Below are 17131 nucleotides of genomic sequence, written 5' to 3' on the forward strand. Positions count from 1 at the left end.
ACCGGCAGCCTTTAACACGTGGGGGGACCCGGGACGAGCATCCACATTCCTGCCGATGGGCTGAAAAAAATCCTGCTTTTTTTTTTTTCATCTCTTCTTCTCCATGTTGTCACTTGCTGACGCTTAAAAAAAACAGTATGACATTTAAGAAATAATTAAAAAATAATAGAAGGCATGATTCAAGGAAACGTTTTATATTATGTTATTAAGATGTATTTTTTGATGATTTAAAGGTTGATATTTTTTGTTTATTTTTTGATGATTTTTTAAAATTAAGTAATTTTTATATGCATAGGAAAAAACTCCAATGTAACCCAAATAAACGCGAGTGTAAGGAAGTGATAAATGATGACACATTTTGTTACTATGAGAATGAATTTCCCCCCGTTTTTCTAAAAGTTTATAAAGTTGTGATGACGCATGCAAGGCTGATTCCTGATGAGATGAAACGTTTCTTTGGTTTTTTGGTAAGTGAGTCAGTTAGTATTTCAAATGAAAGAATCCTCTCAAGTTACAACTAGAACAACCCATAAGTTTAAACAGTTATTAATATGAAATAACTGTAGTCTAGATGTTTTCTAGTTTCCATTCGGTTTCAAGGACAAATAATAATAGTTCAACTCGGGTTAAAACTAACGAAAATAATCCAGTACGAATTTAACCGAAGTGACGCGATTTTATTTTGTAGGGTTGCGATCATTTCATATTTAATAACTGCAATATAACTTAAAAGTAGTAAGAAGTATTTTAAGATTAAGTTTGGATACAGGCAACACTATGAAATGTATTTTCATAGTAGGTATTATTAGATGGTAATATGTCATGTGTCAAGCTTTGGCTCTCTTACAGCAAATATTTATTATTATGATATTTAAATATAGTTTTTATGAGATGAAATAATAGAATGCGTGTGCAGGTGTATGAAATGAATCAGTTGCTTGTGACTGGGAGGACTGGATACTAAAAAAAAACAAAAAAAACCCAAAAAACAAAAAACAGTAAGCTGTCCCTGGTTGGAAAAAAAAAAAAAAAAAAAAAGTTTGTGAAAGTGGCCTGACGTCACACTCCCACAATGCTTACCGCCCCATAACTCCGCTGCAGCCTGAGGAGAGCCAGACACACTCTCAGGCCCCGAATTTAGAAAAATTATTGAAAAAAATCGGGAAAAATAATAAAAGGACAGATCGAAGGGAGAAAAGAGCGGAGAGCGGTGGCGTGGGTTCTCCCACGGTGGGTTTCTGGTCCGGTCCGGGATGGAAGGTTACCGGGGCTCCATGTGAAATTGACTAATGCGGTGCTGGAAACTTTTTTGGTGGGTAAACTGCTCGTTTTTTTCTCTCCTGTAAGACCTCATAATGTGGCTGCACGTCCTCATGTGTGCATGTGTGCCTTTTTAAATCGCCTTTAGGAGCTTTCTATGAAACTGTGTGCTCCTGCTCACTGACACATCGATGTGCGCAACAGTTGAATTGTTATGAACGTGTTGTTACTATCGCGCAATCGGACTTTGCGTAATTTTGCGTATTTTTTTTCCTCTTTTTTTGCGGGCGCGTGGAAGGATTTTGAGGGGTATTTAATTTTTAATGAGTCGATCGCCTCCTCTCACTCCCGAGGCTTTTTTTTCCTATTTTTTCCCCCTGCTCGATAAATATGTAGCTAATGCGAGTGTGTGAAGTTGTTAAACACGGTGCACTTTGTCCAGCGGCCCCCTCGCTGTTGACGTTTTTGATGTTCTTTGCAAACTTTCAAGCGATATGACGAGTTTTGGAAGCAATTTCCGAATATTTATCAAGTGTGGCATGCTACTGCAGAGGAGAGGGAAATAGAGGGAAGGTCCCACGGTGTGTGTTAGTCTACCAAAGAAAAAAAAAAAAAAAAAAAAAAAAGTTGCTGTTAATATGGAAGCTGTGCATCATACACTTAGATTGTTTAAATGAGGCGTTTTTATGATTGATACTGCTGAATGTGGCAACACCTTGAAGCCATCGCTGCTGACTGCATGTGCATTTGTCTCCTGTTGTTTAGTTATCTTACTAATGTGATGTTTGTGGCTGATCGGATGTTTTGTGTGTGTGTGTGAGTGAGAGAGAGAGAGAGAGAGAGAGAGCGAGCGAGAGAGCTTTTCCTTGGAAGCGGGTAAATAACAACCCCAAGACCCCCACCAAAACGGGGGGGTTGGGGTCAGAATGTGGGGGTTCGGTTTATGCACTTGTTATTGATAGCTGACTTGGCTGCAGGGACTTTTTTTAAAAAAAAACACATGTATAGTCAGTCTGGACTGTGGAAATAAACTCAAAACACAAGTTATGAAGTTACAAAAACTAACACAATATCAGCATAACAAACTGTAAAAAAAAACAAAAAAAACTGCTTCAACTTGGACTAATCATGAGTTTGCTGTTTGTGTACTTTCACTATAATATTCCTGTAATATCCAGATGTTATTATCTAAATGAATACAAGCATATTATAGTTTCCCTGTTAAACATAGAGCACACACTCTGAATGCACTCAGTGATGTTTGGATGTTGTCATTACATCAGCTTTAAGCGGACATCCTGTGGTTGTACAGGAGCTACACATGTACATATAGATCTCCACAACCTGACAGAAGAGACTCCACCTGTGCTGGGCTGATGGTAGAAATGATGTCCAACATTAGCACCACCTGTCATTCCACTGGTGTACATTTTGTGAGATGTTGAAGTAAGAAAATCTTGTTACATGCCTGGTTCGAACATATAAATAGGGCGATTATCTAATTATCTGAATCATTTGTGAGGATAAAAGAGATGATTTGTGTACATAAAAAGAAGTAAATCATCACCTGAAGGCTGCAGTTATTAATACAGCTCCACCACTAAAACTAACTACTACTTAAAGCCTTTAAAGTTCCTCACTACCTCCAAAATATTGATGTTAAAGTTGCCTAATGTGGAGATTAGATAATAGTGTGTAAAGTGAGTTTAGGTGGGTTGTTCCAGCCGCTTCACCCCTGCAGCGACCACCACCATCACCACCACCACCACCACACAATTACTGCTGCAGCAGGTCAAAGACGAGCATGTTCCATCAAGGCCTCCAGGCTACATAATAAGGAAATGGAAGTGAGTTTGTCACGAGACAATGCTTTTGTTGCTTGCCAGTCGCCAGTGGTGCAAGTTGAGACCCATGTGTCGATGATGTGTTGATACTCTCTCGCTTCTAAGGGCCGCTGCGAAGGAGCGACGGGGCCGCTCTCCACCGGGGGGGGGGGGGGGGTTCGGCTTCACATTTGGAGCATTAAAGCGAGGTTGTTGTTGTTATTGTGGTGCACCTGTTTTTGGCTTTTTTTTTTAGATGCAGTGACAGACCTACATAGCTTGTCTAATTTGTATTAATAGTCCTGTCAAGCTATAAAAGATCAGAGGTGAATTATGAACTCTATGTGAGCTATAATTGGTGGAAAAAAATCTATAAAAGAACTTTAAAAAAAACAAACAATCCATACATATGATTTCTTTTAACCTCTCACAAACTTTCATCATTCATCCTTTATCTGTTTGTGATTACGCACAGAATTAAAATCACACAGTGCCGCCTCCTTTGCTTATAAATATTTCTTTTTCACAGTCATAAACCGCTGATGATTTGTGTTATTTCGGTGCCCGAGCATTCTTCGCTGCTCTGCTGTCCAAAATATTTTCTGTCGGCTCCACTCAGCCAGCTTCTTCTCATTAACTTCCATGCATTGCCTTACATTACTTCCATGCCCCTGTGGTTGGAGGCAGCACGTTTCATGTTTGCCTTTGTGATTGAGTGAATGTGTTTGCCCGTGAGAGCTCGTGCACATGACCGTTTTGGGAGATGTGCGCTCAGATGCATGTGTGTGTCTGTGTGTGTGTGTGTGTGTGTGTGTGTGTGTGTGTGTGTGTGTTTTTGGGAGCGTGCGTGGTAGATGCGAGCGTGCACGCGTGAGCCTGGTGTGAGCTTGTATATGTGTGTAAGACAGAGAGAGAGAGTGAGCGAGAAAGAGAGAGAGAGCTGTTTTGGGGCTGGAGGGAGGTCTTCTCTCTTCTGAAAATCCCCCACAATTCTTTGCACCTCTGTGGGCAGCAGCGGCAGTGGTGGTGGTGGTGGTGGCAGCAGAGACGGTGGCGGCAGCAGCAGCAACAGCAGGCTGATTTCCATGAGAAAAGAGCATCAGTTGGGTTAATGGGAGGGACAGCCCTCTGAGGGGACAAATGGTAGTTAATAACCAGGGAAGAATCGGAAAAGCTCTGATCCCTTTCTTTGTACTTCTTCACCTTCTACAGACAGGGATGGGATGGGTTGGAGAGGAGGGGGGGGGGTTTGCAGAGGAGATGGGTGAGGGAACAAGGGACACTGGGTTCATGCTCTAATGGATGTTTTTTTGCTGAAGGGCTACAAGAAGATTGTACTATTTATTATTTTCTTAGGACAGCGGGAGAAAAAAAACGGGCGAGCTGAGAGCCTGAGAACGAGGGGAACGGAGCGCAGGACATTGCAGAGGGAGGCAGCAAATATATATGTGTGTGTGTGTACGCGAGGGCTGCAAGTTTGTGTATTTGTGCTTTGTGTGTAGTCACGAGTGTTTACATGCATGTGTGTTCAGCTTCATGGGGACGAGGAGGCAAAGATTTATTTATTTATTTATTGGTGAAAATGTGAGGTTTCACACAGTAGCCGGTCATTCTGTTTACCCTAAGAGAGGGCTGGATTCATAAACTGTTTGTGTGGGATGGAAGTGTGAGAGAAGTTAGGCAAGGATACTGAGATTTGAACAGCAACATTTCAACATCCAGCCTTTACAAAAATGACTATGATTTGTCATCAAACCTTGGGATGGACCAAAATGTGTCATCAGTATTGAAACAAGTATTGAAAACTGTCAAAAACAGAAAGCAGGTATAGAACGTCAGATTTGTAGTCTTGTTTACTCAGATAGTTACTCTTTTAAATAATATTTGATGTAGCTGAAGTTCTTGTTTGATATTTACCATCCTTTGCGAGTTCTTTTGTGAAATGAAAAAATGAGTTTTGTAGACATTTCTTCTAATTAATCATAGTAAATGATCAGAAAGTATTGCTTTGGTGCCAGTACCAAATTTCGAATATCAAAAGATTCCTCTGATATCCAGCTCTATTCCCTCATAGATTGGTTTATTCAATTGTGAGGCTACATGTACCTAAGGAGTTAACATGGATAGATGTTGATTTGTAATTGAAGTAATTTTCATATATATTATAACTGTTTTAGAGTATTGTATACACTTCTAGTATACTGCTGTTCAAAATGTGTCTGTTTGTAGCTTGGCCTGTGGTGTTACCGCTTCAAAGCATAGAAAACTTAATACTGTTGATGTGGGGTGTGAATGAGTACCAACATGAATGAACCATAACATTCTATTATACACAGATGTTAAGTATTGTAATCGTGAGTCAAGTAAACTAAAAGCTGCATTTAATACATAACAGAGAGCTTTTGAAAAATTGAGCGTCCTAAAATAAAGTGGATCAATCCTATTAGATGGTAATTTATGCCCTTTCTCCTTTTCCTTGGAGTATTTTGAATTTTGATAGGTCATTAAGCTCTTTGAAATGTGTAATTACAAAGTTGAACTTATTAAAGGTAAATGTTGCGTATTTAACTGAATGTTTAAATCATAGGAGGAAGTAGTAGTCTCTCAGAGTGTTTGAAGGTTGCTTATTAGTGCTTTAGAGCGTAACCAGCCATGAAACAATAAAAGAATTAGTGTATTTCTGTCATTCATGGGCTTTTTCTCTCTCAGAGAAAGCTTTCCATCGCTGTCTTTTCTCACCAGCACTGTCTCTGTCGCTTATTCTCAATTCATTCGCTTGCTCTCTCTCTTTTTCTCATTTTTTTTAAAACAAGTCTATACTGTTATCAAATGAAGAGAGGTGTCCTCCCTTGTATCTTTAATGGCAGGGTTGTACAGTTGACATGCAGTCGAAGAGCCCAGAAGGCTCACTGACTCACTGCTTGTTTATTCAGAGTGTATTATTATTGATGTCCACATTTCACGAAATTTGACACTGCACTTCCTCGGGTCCCCAGCAATACAATTGCCAAGTGTAAAGTAGATCAAATGAACGAGTCTTGAGATGAAAAAGACCCGCATACATACAGATGGAGAGAGTTTCCTTGCCTTATAGTTAGAAATGTGCGCTGCCCATTCAAAATGTGCCTGTTTGGAACATACAATTTCTCAAGAACCATGTATGTATGTATCAACTGACTAGCATATCAATTAAAATGATGAGGAAGTAATAAATTAAAGGGTAAGTAGTTCTGCAGTAAGTCCTACATTCCAAGTTTTGTTCACAGTCTACAGTACAATTGTAGAGCTTAAATCTTAAAAGTTTTTCAAGTCATTAACACTGCGGATGTAATTCCAACTCTGACCATAATGTGGATTTCAATGGCGCTGTCCTTATTTCTGCTTGTTGTTTGTCTGCAAATTAGCATTGTTTATAATGACAAAATACTTCACACTGCCCTTTCTTGGGTCCCCAGTAATACATCTGGCAGCTATGAAGTAGCTCAGATGAAAGGTTTTTGAGATATGTGAGGGACATACATACATCCATTCATACATACAGAAAGACAGATGTTGATTCCATGCTTTAAATAGAGATATGCTATCAACAAATTTGTTGTTTCACAAAAAGCAAAACTATGCAACTTCTAATAACAAATTATTAGTTGAATTCATTTGCAATAAAACAAACTCCAGCTCAGTTCAGTACACCCAGGGGTTTTTGCTACATTCTCACCTTACAGCTCACGGTAAGCACGAAAAACCACTGCGTAACTGGCACTAACGAATCAGTTAGCTGAAACTATGACTCTTCTTAACTTGTGTTACTGTCACACTATATTTAAGCATTTACAATTATCCCAATATTTCTAAATTATAAGTTGAATTTCTCATTAATTGCACTCAGGTTTTTCTGCTACTTTCTTAAGTGGCCGGGTATAACCTCTAGCATAAGGTGGCTAATGTTGGGTGGGTCGTGTCTAGATGGCAATCCTAGATTTTGTGAGGCTTCAAAATATTCTTGTCTTGCCAAGTTTGATGTACATCAGCATTTGTAAGATGACAATGGTGTGACAGCGCTGGGGTCAATTGCTGGTTAGATTTAGGCAGAAAAACCACTATTGGTTAAAGTTGCTACTTCCTTAAAGTTAGACAACCTTTGTTGTCATGGGAACAGTAAACACCACAACAATAGTAGTGACAGTTTTTTAAAAGGTGTGGTTGAAAGCGTGAAACAGTTGGAGAGGGGAAGTGAATAGTGGGCTCCTGCAGCAAAGTCCCATCATTTTACTTTATGCAAGTTAGGTACAAATCTTATGAGAGTTTTGTAAATGTAGGGGTCCCAACTAGACATGACTGAATTACTGACTGAGTGATTTTAGGACTCGTTAGCATGAAAGTTCACTCTTAATTTTGGAAATGTTATTTGACCATTAACTTGAGGCCCAAAACTATCTTTTTCAGTTGCATCTCCCAGTCTCAGCAGAAATCTATCTCTATATGGAAATCTATATCTGTTTCATTTGAAAGTTAGCCATTAGCTTGTAATGAAGGGAAAGGAAAGGCAACACAGTTTCATTGTTTCCATCTACATAACAGCTGATCATACTATGCTATACTCAACATTTTCATGTCACTCCTTCACATTAAATTAACTGTTTTGTTTTGTGTAAAGGATGAAGTGTGCTTGCTGCAAAAACACACATAAAACATCACTCTACCTTCTTTATTGCAAATACTGCTCTATGTACATTTACTACATTTAGTTGGCAGCCATGACAGAGAGAAGAATGATGCTTTACTGTGTAATAGACTGATTGAAAACAGACATATGCATGTGCAGTGCAGCATACATACACATACTCACATACACAAAAATATTTACAAGGCTAATTAAAGTAAAAAAAAAAAGAACCTTCACATTTTCATTTTTTATTATGCATAGGCACAAAAGTTAATAATACAGGCACACATGCTCTCATTTACTCACACTCTCGCAGAGGCTTTTTGGACCAGCGCACATTCTGACGGGTCCTGCAGTATGCCGGTCAGAAATAGTAAGAGGATGCTAGATGCTTGAACCACATACTGCCACTTTTCCTTGTGGATCTTTTTCTAGGAAGAGTGGGGCAGCTGTGGCTTTTCAGAACCTAGATCCATCCATCAACCAGCACCCATGGTTTACACCACACAACACACACAACACGCACACACCCTCTTTCCTCTCTCTCTTTTCGCTTCCCCTCCTCCCTCCTCCCTCCATTTCCATGTATCTTAATTTCTTTCCGACTTCTCTTTTCTTCTCTCTCTCACACTCCAGTCCATCCATCCCTCTATGTTTTGCCCTTCATCCATCCTTCTCTCCCAGACTGAGTTTACAGCCCCCAGGCCACTTCCGCCAGGCTGTCTGCAACAGATTTATTAATAGGCTTTTCTCTCTCAGCAGTAAACACAGCATTGGTTTAGGGGGTCGTCTCTCAGACACTAGACTTGTGCTTAACCTTAGGCACTGACTGACTTGGGAATAGAGGAAAGTATGTTGGTTTCTGAGATGATCCACAGCCGATTAAGTCGTAACGGGAATGCTGGAAACAAACACATGTAGGAAACAGAAATGACATGGAGTTGAAGAGCTAATAGGATTTATAGATTTGGTGATTTTTCAGGTTTGAACCTGGTGACACGAGAAGACGGGGTGCCATGTCACAAAGGTCATTTGGTGGATTTGATTACATACCCGCCATGCAGTGTTGACCTCGTCTGTAATATACCTCAGTAATTGACAAAACAGTTTTGCCGCATGGCCCACTCGGTAGCTGATCGGGAGCTTTCGATCATATCACATGATTTTCATCAGCAGATGGAGCTTCTGGGTTTTAATGGAATTATAGATGCTCAAATTTCCATTTTTTTCTGAGCACTTTAAGGACTCAGCTTACAAATTGAGATTTAAAAACCTTGAAAACTGACAAAACAATCGTAATCACCCCCTTTAGTTACTGTTGATTTTAGTAAGACAAAATCAGGCTATTTATTTGCCTGTTGTTATAGAATGAGAACGCTTTTAAATCTCGTATCTACGCTGTTGATAGCTATGGTGCTGTGCTAAAAGACTGAGGCTGAAGCTTCTTGTTTAGCTGCATGTTTAGCCTTTGGTTAGGGTTATGTTGTTATGTTGTTGTGTTAAGAGCTTTTAGGTTGAGCACTAACCATTGTGTTTGGTGAAAGCACCTCAAGTAACATTAGCTGTGTATGCTGGAGCATAAAATGACCCAACACCAATAAAAAGCAGGATACAGCAGCTAACGTTACCGTAAACTGTGATATAGTATTGTGAAGTTTTTAACTTTGAACTCACAAAATGGCCTTGGAAGTGTTAGCTTTAGGTGTTAAGCTACTTAGCTGGGCATACTAATATTTGTAGCTTAAATTAGAGCAGATAAACACACTGTTTAAGCCAGCCTTTAAGTTTTTGCTCTTATATTTTTGGTTTTGAAAGGCCAATTATTTATATATAAAGTATGGCTCTTTCTATAGCCCCATATATGCTAATTGAGCATGTGGAGATATCTAAAGCTTTACATTAGCTTCAGTATTAGTGTTGCTAAACTGTGGTTGATTGTGTGATACAGTAGAAAAGTCCAGAATCACCATTAAATAGACTTTATGTTTCCAAGGTCTACCTCAGTAATAGTTCTAAATTAAAAATTTCAGCTAAAGGAGAAACCATTTGCAGACTTTCTACCGTGATTTGGAAAGTCAATGTGATAAAATCCAAATTAAAACAAAATATGATTATCCAGTCTTGATATGATTTCATGTAGAAATAAACTTGCTGTCATTCCCTGTACAGGAATTTTGTTGAACTGTCCCAGCTCACACGATCATTCCCAACGATGGAAATCCTTCAAGTTGATTCATGTCCAAGTAGAGGGAAAATGAAAGCATTTTCAAATAGAACCTCTGTGTCAGTGTTTGCCAAGTTGATTTTAAGTGAGCCCTTTAAGAAGTAGTAGAGCAACTGGTCAAGTATCTGCAACACCAGCCAAATGAAACATGATCTCCACCTCCACTGGCCTGTCACCATGCTGGATTGAATGGTCAGAAAAAAGGACAGTACATACCTTGAACTATATACTGACATCCTCGTGGTTTAGTATAGGTGAAGCGTGTATCAGGCCGTAGATATAGAAGATTACACTTTTGAGGAATGACTATATGTTGATTTAATGATTGTGGAGATTGATGTTGAATTGAAGGCTTTTTGTTAAGAATTGTGTGTCAGGATTGGATTTACTCCTAAAGAATGAAAGCAGGATAAATGTTTGATGAGATAGTTTTCGCAAAATTTAGGAGTACATTAAACTGGTTTAAAAAAGAACTATTTCCCTGTTTTTAGTGCTGTTTTGTGTATAGAACAGGATAGCTTATAAGTTATTCTTTCTGCTTGTATACAGCTTCTTAACTTTGCCTTTAGGGCTGAAACTTGTAATTGTTTTCATTATTGATTGATCTATTGATAGTTTTTTCAATTATAGAAACGATCATTTAGTGTATAAAATGTAAGATAATAGAGAAAAACACTGATCAGTGCCTCAAAGATATCCAGTTTACAGTTTACAGTAAAATAAAATACTGAAAAGCAGCAAATCCTCTAATTGGAGAAGCTGGAATCTACAAAAAAATTGTTCTTAAATAATGCTTTTAATGATTTAACTGAAGATTGGGTGTTTCAGCTGCAATGTAGGGCTGAACAATATTGGACAAATATATATATTATAAATATATATACATATATCAAAATGATTATGGTGTGATGTTTGCAGGGAACTGTACCGAACAAAGATGGGCTTTTTTTGTTTGTAGAATATGAAGTGTAGGCCTGAACATCTCTGCAGCACCACAATATTTCATTTCCAATAGTATTTGGTTACACATTTCACTTTTAACAAATATTGTGGCTCATGTGATTTGAAAATTGCAGTAGGCCATATTGTGATTTCAATATAATTTTGATGAACTGTTCAGCCCTAATCTAATTTATTATTATGTATTATTTATATTATGTATTATGAACTATTCTGTTCTTGTCAATCAAAGCTTATAGGCACATATGCTGCATATAATCACCCTCACAGGAAGAAATAAAATTGTATTGAATATAATTGAATATTGTAATTGAAGTTTATAATTCATAAAGTGAAATAAAACAGCAATTCTCAGAAAACATTTTCAAGCCTATGTGACAGTGAACTAGAGCATATGTAGGCAGATGTTTTGATGCTACAGCTTGCGGTAGAGACAGTTTCACAGGAAGCTGTGTCATACAGAGAACTTTGACTGATTCAAATGGAACATGATCATGTGACTAAGACTGCAGCTACTGGTTATTTTCACCATAGATTCATCTGCTGATTGCTTTCTCATTTAATGGATTAATCATTTTGTCTTTTAAAAAATATTTCAAAATAAAACGAAAGCCCAAGTTGATGTATGAAGATTGTTTAAATAATTGTTAGTACTGCAAAATAAAAAGTGAGTTAGTTAATCTATAGATAATAAATTGCTGACAATTATGATGCATTAATTGTTGAATCCAGGTATGAAAATACCAAAGCAGGGTGGTTTAATCTCCCTAATAATTATAATTGACTTTTCTTAAATGTTTAAATGCTATTTATAGAATCCTTTAGACTCTGAGAATTCATAAAACATCTTCACAATGTGTAATAAAGATTATTAGTTGCAGCTTTAATCAAATATATGTTTAATAGTCTGGTTGACAAGGTGACAGAAAACCTTTCCTGTTTTTATACTAGACATAAATCTTTCTGGCAGTTGGATCTTAGCAGGTGACAATTTTGGACTCTTTTTCTAAATGTTGGAAAGTCGAGATCAAGCACGAGAACTGGGATTCTCAAATCTCTGTACTCTAAAGTTGTAATTTATGTCTTTTCATTTCCTCTCTGTTACCACAAAACTGTATCCAGATTTAGTCTCAATTCAGGGTTTTTTTTTTGTTGGCCTTTAAGCAGCAATGTTTTCTTGTTTGTAACTAGGGAAGAGATTTGTTAAAACTGTCAAAAAAAGTGTCAAAAAAGAGCAAGAACCCCTACACTCAATCTGCATAATAAAAATGTATTAATAGAGGTGTTGTGCTGGTGGAACACACTGGTACACATGCAGAAAAAGGGCCGATGCATGTCAAAGTGTTGTTGAGATTTAACACGTGACTCAGCACAGAGCTATGTGTGTGTGTGTGTGTGTGTGTGTGTGTGTGTTTCACCGGTACAGTAATAGCTAGAATATGGACCCGGAGATGCCGATTTATGAGTCAGCGAATGAGATGAAACCTGATCCATGTGGAGAGAAAGAGACTCATACACACACACATACACACACACACACGCACGCACACAAATACAGTAGATGACTGCGGTGCTGAAGTTAAAAAAAAAGGGAGCGGGGTAAAAGCGGGAGAAAGCAGAGTGTAGCCTCAGTGTCTGATGACACATCCCTTCTTCCTTCCTCTGAAGTGATTTTTAATAACGCGTCCGTCACCCCGCCCTGCTCAACAATCCTCTACTCACCAAATAATGCCAAGCAAAACCTCCAACTCTCTTGGTAGACAAAGAAATGTATCCGCAGCTCACACTGAGTGAAATGGACTGAGGAGGAGCAGGAACGATGGGGAGTTACAATTTGGTTTATATATATGGGGATGGATTTGAAAATGACTGAAAATGAGTTGACTGATTAATTGAATAATTGGCTTCTTGGTGCAGCTGTTCCAGTGAAACAGTGTCGTTTTTACCAATCAGTTCTCCTTTAAAGTGACAGAACATTACATTTGAGTTGAATTCATCCTCTGACTTGTTTGAGCTTCACTGTGCAGAATGATGCATGTGCAGAAACGTTTCTTTGTACTCACCTTCAATCTGATTGTACCTTTGGAGCATTATTTGTGACATCACTACTAGTTGGGAACAATCATGGTCAACTTATTGGCCTACAAGTGTGATGTGGGAACTTGAAGCCTTCAGTGCAAACACTGAAAATAGACTTAACAGTGAAGTAGGAGACATCTTGTGTCCAGCTGTTAAACTTATGAAATTAGAAATATTCACATATTGATTTATTCTAGATTTATCAACAAGGTAGAAGGAGTAGATGTCATTTAAATAAGAATTTCTAACTAGCTAAATTCATTTTTTAATGAAAAAAACCCATTAGAAATCGTGTTTTATTTATTATTACACATTTGTTTTAGGGACTGTATCTTACATACAAGATATTCCTGCTTACAGCGTATCACATTATTCACAATCACTATCAACAATGATAGCTTTAGTTTGTCCTACCTAATTTTAAGTTGTCTATCTAACGCCACAAATTTAAACCCATGTTGTGTTTGAACTTTCACTAACTTCCCCATGCGTATGAAAACCACTGAGCTTCCTAAAAGCTGTATTAATAGACACAGATTAACATACATGGTGAGCAATTTCATGTATTAGTAAAAGGACAGAATATTAAACAACAATATAATATGAAGTTAATACAAGTAAAATGTCCTTTTCAGCTTCTCTACAAAAACAAAAAAGTCTACTTTTTCTACACTGATTTTGATTGGTGTATATTCTCATTTCTCATTCAGGCAAATCCTATTATAATTTAGATCCACTGGATTATCATTCTGATAAGTAATACAATTAATATGTAGATATCACATGTGTAGGTTAGTTTTGTATCTTTTTTAAAAGTGTAATTTTAATGTCCACTTAATCCACTTGGAGCCTTCAGTTGTGTCTCCTGGCCTTCATCAGCTAGTGGAGTTTTTTTTTTTTTTTTTTTTAGCAGAAATGACTCAAATGAGCTGATTTCTGCTTTCAGTGTTTCAGTCTTTGTGTTTTATATCATTGTACTGGATTTATTTTGTGTTTGGTGACTAGTATTTGGACAAAATATGACCTCACAAGACAAAAGCTTAGGATTCTAGTTTCTTTACATATATTTATTTATTTCTTATATATGACATTAAATAAATTAAGTGTAACTTTATTATATTTTCCAATTCCAGGAGAGCTTAGTGTGCTTAGCTGGACTGATTAGCACCACAGAGCTCTTTTTCTTTATCCTTTATCACCTGTTAGCTTCTTTGGTGTCGTCACTTGTTTATCAACCTACATCCACCCTCTGCTCCTCTCCCCCTCCTTGCCCACCCTTTAAAGCTGTGTTTTGATCAGTTGCTGAGCTCCTCACCCCCCCACCCCCCACCCCTGCACTGCATCCCCACCCCTCCATCTCCCCTCTTTTCTCAAGCATACTTCTCTTTCTCATTATTTCCTTCAAGTATACTCCTCTGTGCCATTCTTTTCTCCCAGCTTTGAATTTTCTCCCTTCCCTTCTCCACTCTCCCTCTCTCTCTCTCTCTTTTTCTCTATCTGTCTCTCTCTCTCTGCCCCCCCCCCCCTCCCACAGCCACTTACCAAATTTAACCCCTCACCCACTCCAATGCATTCCATCAGCTTCATAAACACACACGTGGTACCAAACATGTAACGGTACTTCCTCCTCTCTCCTCCTCTTTCCTCACATCTCTGCATCTATTCTCTCTCTCTCTCTCTCTCTCCCTCTCTCTCTTTCCGTCTTTCCGTCTTTCCGCCCAAAGTCTCGGTGAACAACAACAACAAGTTGGAAAAATGAAAGTGGGGTGACAACTGCGAGTCCCCTTTCTGCGTCCCCTCCAGGGCCAGTGTGAAGTTTTCAGTTTGATTGAAGGCCTCTTTTCTGTGGTGTGCGGTGTGAAAGCTGTCCTAATTGAATGATAAAGTGCCCCGAGATGGAGTCCAGTGAATAGCCAACAATGGCCAGCCTGTGTGTGGTAGAGGGATTTTGGTTCACATCCAGCCTCTGCCTCTCTACTCCGAGAGGGGGCCTATTATAACACTCTCTGCTGGACTCGGTCACGTGACGCTGCCTCACTCCCTGCTACTCACCCCCCTCCTACCCCTTCTGCCTCCCCCTCCTCCCCTCCCCCTGTGTGGCCTGGCCAATCCAGTCACATCATTGCCCTCCTCTTCTCTCTGCAGGTTTGGTTGGATGGTCTCGTTTTTCCAGCGAATGACTTTTAGTAGCGGCTATCTGTGTGTGTGTTTGTGTGTGTGTGTGTGTGTGTGTGTGCATATGTATCTATTAAGTCAAAATGCTCTCAGTACTATTGAGTCCATCCACTGCTCTCTAGACACCACAGGGACATGGGAAGATGTACAAAAATTATAAGAAAAGAAACATTTCTGAAGTTTTAAATGTAAAATAAATCAGCAGGTTTCAAATCAAATCTGTGAAAGAATCTATGTTTACCTTTTTAGTTTCTGACCAATAAAAATTAAGCATTGCGCACTTCCTGGTTACAGAGAATTGAGCTGTGTTTTTTTTCTCCACAGGTTGTTTCATTGGAATAGTTTTTAGAGGTGTGAAGAAGTTGAAGTAATCAATATTTAAGAAAAAATGAAAAAGAAAATGTTATACAAGTGCATTTGCAGCCCTTTGAAAATTGTGTGTGTGGTTTCATGCAACATGTATTTGTATGGATAGATAGATGTACTTTATGCATCCCAAACTGGTAGATTCTTGTGTAACAGCAGGTTATCCAGGCATTGCGGGACATTCATATCTGTAGTAAAATAAACACAACAAATAACAACAATAAAATAAAATAGCTCAAGTGTGCAAAGAATTTTTCAAAGTGCAACAAGGTAGAGTAGGAGTAAAAAGATATGCAAATTCAACATGTGCAAAGTTATTGAAGTAGAAAAACAGGGTGGAGTTGGGCTGAGACAAACCTGAGAGAGCTTTTGAGTCTTCTGTTAGAGTGAGGTGTTGTAGGTGTTGTAGGTGTTGTGCAATGTTCAGCTGATCCAGTCTTTTATAGAAATTGCTCTGGTGTGTCCAGTAGGTGGTGGAGAGGGTGGTCAGGTTCAGCGTCTTCTTCTCCACTACAATTTCAAAGGTGTCTGGTTGGCAGCCAACTGTGAAGCCGACCTTCTTAATCCGTTCATAAAGTCTGTTGGTATTGCTGGCTCCAATTCTGCCTCCCCAGCAGACAACAGCAGAGTTCACTTTAGTGGCCACAGCAGACTGGTGGGAGATTATCAACATCTTTCAACATCAGGATCTCAGCTTCCTCAGGAAACACAGTCTGCTCATCCTCTTCTTATATACAGCTTTGATTTTGCTTCCGGTCCAGTCTGTTGTCAATGTGGACGCCCAGGTACTTGCGTTCCTCCACCAACATCCTCTCCTAGAATACACAGGGGTTGTGTTGCAGTCCTCTTCCTTCTGAAGCTGATCACCATCTCTCTGGTCTTGACCACGTTCAGAAGCAGATGACTTCTTGCAGACCGAACACCCAACCAGTACAGAGTCATCATCAGAGAACTTTAAAAAGTGGCACGACTTTAAAACTTCAGAGGGTCCAGCAATGATTTCTACCTGTGGTCTCACTTGGGCCAGTGCCAACCTCTCAGCACTTTTAATGACATGAGATGTGAGGACAACTGGTCAATAGTGGTTGAGGCTAGATCATCGTCTTCTCGGAAACAAGAACCAGCCAAGATAACTTTCACAGCACTGGTACCTTCTCCTGGTTCAGTAGGAGGTTGAAGAAGTATCGCAGGTCCTCAGAGCCCAGCCGATACCGTCAAAGTCTGCAGTTAGGTGTCTCTGTTAGGTGGGGAGGGGTTTGGGACCAAGGAGTTTGGCACCAACAGGGACTGAAAGGGTGAAAGCGTTGGGGGCATTGGGGTGTGTGGTGAAGGAGACAGCTGAGGACCGTGAACTGAACCAGTTGCAGAAGGGGTTCAGGGGTTCATTTTCCCCTTTCAGGCTGCCGACTGGTTCTGGTTCCTTCATTGCAGTCTACATATCCCAGCTGTCTTGCTAGAGTTTGGCTTCTAGCTTCCTGCTGTAGCAGTCCTTGCAATCTTTCATCTTCACCCTCACCTTCATGCTATACACTCTTCAGTTCTTCCCTGATCTGAAAGCTTTCTTCTTCTTTTTAAGATGTA

At 39.1% G+C, this 17131-nt stretch overlaps 1 protein-coding gene across 1 annotated transcript in view; it reads left to right on the plus strand.

The window, feature by feature from the left end:
• The first annotated feature begins 1040 nt into the window (after window positions 1–1040).
• The window catches only part of plagl2 (pleiomorphic adenoma gene-like 2), a 43652-nt gene continuing 27561 nt past the window's right edge, over window positions 1041–17131 (plus strand). Inside the window, 1 exon segment of the mRNA XM_053318146.1 lies at window positions 1041–1312. The gene's annotated coding sequence lies outside the window, so the exon portion shown is untranslated.

This window comes from Scomber japonicus, chromosome 4 (genome assembly GCF_027409825.1).
Source record: "Scomber japonicus isolate fScoJap1 chromosome 4, fScoJap1.pri, whole genome shotgun sequence".
Classification (NCBI taxonomy): Eukaryota; Metazoa; Chordata; class Actinopteri; order Scombriformes; family Scombridae; genus Scomber; species Scomber japonicus.